Source organism: Camelina sativa, unplaced genomic scaffold (assembly GCF_000633955.1).
Source record: "Camelina sativa cultivar DH55 unplaced genomic scaffold, Cs unpScaffold01281, whole genome shotgun sequence".
Lineage (NCBI taxonomy): Eukaryota > Viridiplantae > Streptophyta > Magnoliopsida > Brassicales > Brassicaceae > Camelina > Camelina sativa.
The window spans coordinates 1,442-5,505 of record NW_010922401.1 but is presented as its reverse complement, the minus strand read 5'-3'; the positions used below and the strand labels follow the sequence as shown (position 1 = coordinate 5,505).

General features: G+C 32.3%; 1 pseudogene; it reads left to right on the top strand.

Moving 5' to 3' along the window:
- Window positions 1–2,496: 2,496 nt before the first annotated feature.
- Window positions 2,497–3,771, top strand: LOC109131653 (annotated as a pseudogene).
- The last annotated feature ends 293 nt before the right edge of the window (window positions 3,772–4,064 follow it).

The window sequence follows — 4,064 nt, the reverse complement described above, 5'->3', positions numbered from 1 at the left end:
AAAAGGGGGAAAACAGAAAAATATTAAGAGATATATTAGGAAAAAATATTGATGTGTTTTGTGGAAAAGTTAAAATATATCAGAGTGAAAAACTATAGAAAATGGGGTTTTATTTGGGTTATAGGGTGTTTGATTAAAGAACAATAGTGTATGTGATTTTTGTTAGAAATTGTTCTCAATTGGAGAAAATAGTGTTAACATCAAAGAAGAGACCTGCATTTTTTTACTTATTTGGAAGAAATAAGGAGAGTAAGAAAACGTTTTTTTTGTATCATATATCCTATATAGTTGATTTCTAGATAAACTAATGTTAAAACAATCACACGATATTTGTGTTTTGCTACATTTTTTTTGTATAAATAACTATATTTTCTTCAGTCTTGATGCTATGAATTAATATTAATTTTAAGTTAATCTTTTATTATTATAATATTAATTTGTGTCAAGTATTAGAAAATATGATTTTTGGAGAGACGACACAAAAATTTTAAAAACCTGCAAATATTTAAGGAAAAAGTAAGCAACATTGCATGTGCACAAAAAGTACGGAAAAAGTATCAACTGTATTGAACAAGAGAAAGAAGATGGCATGTGCACAAACTTGAAATGGATTTGTGTAAATTACAAGCTTGAACAAGTTGTTAGCAGTGATTTAAGACGGTAAGTCTTACTCTTACTATATCTTTTTGTTAATTTTAATTGATGATTAAAGTTGTTGCATAAAAATTAAGATATTATATAAATTTTGTTTTCCTAAATTAAAGTATTATTAATTATCTTTTTTAAAGATATACTCTCTATATAAAAATCTGCATAATACAAATGATGATAAAACACATATAATTAATGATGTATTAAAATTTAGAAACATCAAATAATTTTTGTATGAGATAACGAATAAGAAATAACTACTTTATTACTTCAACTAAAACTTTTTACCGAGATATCCTATTTATTTTATTTTGCGTCAAAACATGAAGAACACATTAAATATATTTTTTTAAAATTTGAACATTAAAATTTTAAAATTATATATCTAAATTTAAGATATATAAGAATTAATAAAACTATAAATAAAATATATCTCGTGCATCGCACTAGCCTACTTCTAGTATCTTATATTATATAGACCCTTGCTTGACTTCCCAAATATTTCTTAATGAGCTTCAGATTGCAGCTTGGGATGATTTCCTGAAAAACTTTCTGATGGGGAATTCTGAAATCAACCTGGAAGAAATTTGTGATGGTGAGAATTAGTTCACCCACTAAAATTTGACATTTACTTAAATTTATTAAGTTTGAGTTAAACATTGCAACATTTTCACAAAACAAATTTCTAATTAACAACAACATAACAATTTCATTTGTAAATAAAAATAAACTTATGAAAACATCTCCGCACGTATGTGCGGGTCCGACTCTAGTTTATATGAAAAAAGAAAACAGAATATGCGAATTCTTGCATATTAGGCAAAATAATCGGATGACTAACAAAATTAGTTTATTTTTTTTTGTTTCTGATTATGTGTCTGTGTTCTTTCCATAAAATCTCGCATAATTTTTGGCGATCGTGTCATATTCGATGGTACTCTGAATGTGATAAATTTATAATGATTTTATCTATTGATGAATGTAGTATTTGTGTGATATCAAAATGCACATTATAAAATTATGTATAGTAATAACGGTAATTGTTTAATATAAGTTGTAGTGCTTAATATCTTGAAGTGACTTTGATTCTAACTAAGATTTGAATTATAGTTGGTTTAGTGTTGTACAAGACTTTCAGCAAGAGGGAGTGTTTCGACTGTTGAGAGAAAGGGATGCTTTGATTTATGAATTTATTTTAAAAAGGTTTATTATTCAATTCACATATGTTTTGATCGATTTGATTTACGTCTTCTAATTTATATCTCTTTATGGTCCAATTTATCTTTTTCATGCTCCAATTGTATCCCTTAAGGATAAGAGCACGATTAAACACATTAACCACACAAATTTAGGACTTTCAGTTACTTGGGAGTGAAGCTTTCGACTTGTAGTTTCTTCTTTATATCTTCTCAAAGTAATTTGAAGTTCGATCAATATGGTATCCGATATGTTTCCATAAACTCCTAAATATTTTCACGGGATCTCTATATTTTTGCAACACAACAGTATAATGAGTATACCGAGGTTTTAGGAATGATTTTAGATTTTATGAATATAAATTAATTATGACAATGTAAATAGTAGGAAATATTTTAGAATTCATTTGGGGAAAAAATATTGAACAACAAAATTATGCACAGTTTTTACTTCCAGGAAAAGCAAAATGATAATTAATCAGATTTAAAGAGATCTATGTGCCTTGGGTGCCGATTTCTAAATATTCTCTAAAGATTGTCATTTAAAACGTGGACGTGGTTTGCAAGTATATATATAAATCTCAGTATTAAGACTCAAAGAAATAGATAGGAGGAGACGGAAACACACAGATTGTTTAGGGATTGGACAATGGCGCAGCTTATAATCAACCGAGTCTTGAAACCATCTGTCTGCAAAAACATCTTCGTAAGCTTCTCTTTTGCTATGTTATAATTAGCGTATTATCTTTTTTTTTTTTTTAGTTTTGGTGCTTAGTTGTCTCTGACTATTTGACCATATATATGGCAGAGACACACAAACGTTCGTATGTTCTCATCTACACCAGCCTACCCGTTTCTGTTGATTGACTACATCCTTAACAATCCAGACTCTTCTCTGGATGGTCGTGTAACAACAGATAATTCCTTCCGGGGAAAGGAAGTCTATATCCACGACAAGAATCTAATTAAGGAGGTCTGTGATGCGATGACTGTCGGATTTTCACGTGATGGACTAAGATTCAATCGTTCGTACCATAGCGGCGACGACAATAAATTTGTCATCTATTATAAACCCTCCGACCCCAATCTTGAAGACGTGACCGTTGATCTACCTTCTCTACCCACCGGTTCCGAAATCCAAAACCTGGCCATGTCCTCTCTACCTGTCCGAGACAAAGATTGGGTGTCAAGTTATCAGGATTTGAGTTGAGTCTCTGCAGGCCTTTTGGCAGCTCTAAATGGATGAAGATCAATACTAAGCCTCATCGTATAAACCCTTTATCGAGCCTCATGTTCTCCAAGACAGATCAAAGGTTCTACATTCCAAGTATTGGGGGCAACTACTTGTGCTACTTGGATCTCAACTCTAAGGAGGATGACCAACCCGAGTTCATCGACATGGAATTTGACGATCTTCCAAAATCTGTGTATGAGGAGTTGGCTGAAGTGAGTTCATGTTCCAGGACAGAGCATCTTGTGGAGTCACCCACCGGCCAACTTTTCCTCGTCAAGTGGTATAGTTTCTAATTAACTAGTTTTGGTATGTACCAATTTTCGGCTTGATTGACTCTAATGATGTTTTTGCAGGTATGGTAAGGATGTGGAGGATTATAACAACGATACACTGATACATGTAACAGAAAAGTTCATGGTGTTTAGAGCAGGTGAGGGTTCGGACGAGTATGAGAAGACTATGATCTACACAGAAGATATTGGAGATCTTTGCATTTTTGTTGGACGTAGTGAGGCTTACTGTGTCCCGGCAAGTTCGTCCCATGGACTCAAGCCTAACTGCATCTATTTTGTTGGCCATAACTTTGGTGTTTACGATCTCGCCACCAAAACCTGCACTACCTTGTACATAGAACATTACAAACCATTAAGGAAGTTGGACTTCCCTTACTGGCCTCCTCCTAATAATTAATTCATCTCCACTAGTTCCTAATTAATCACCATGGCACTTGCAGGTGTGTTTGCTTCTCTACTATTGTTATTGCTGTTTTTGCTTTCCCAAGGACTATAATTGAAGTCCAACGTTTCTCTTTCAGTCTTATGTTTCTTTCTATTCCATTAAATATGGTAAACGTAGCCTTAAGTTTCATACACTCCTCTTAATGTTCAAACTCGAGCATTTTGGTACGGAAGAAACAAAGATACAAGCATGCAAGAAGGCGTTTCTTTGTCGATTTAATGAACATAGAGGTTGAGAATATCAAA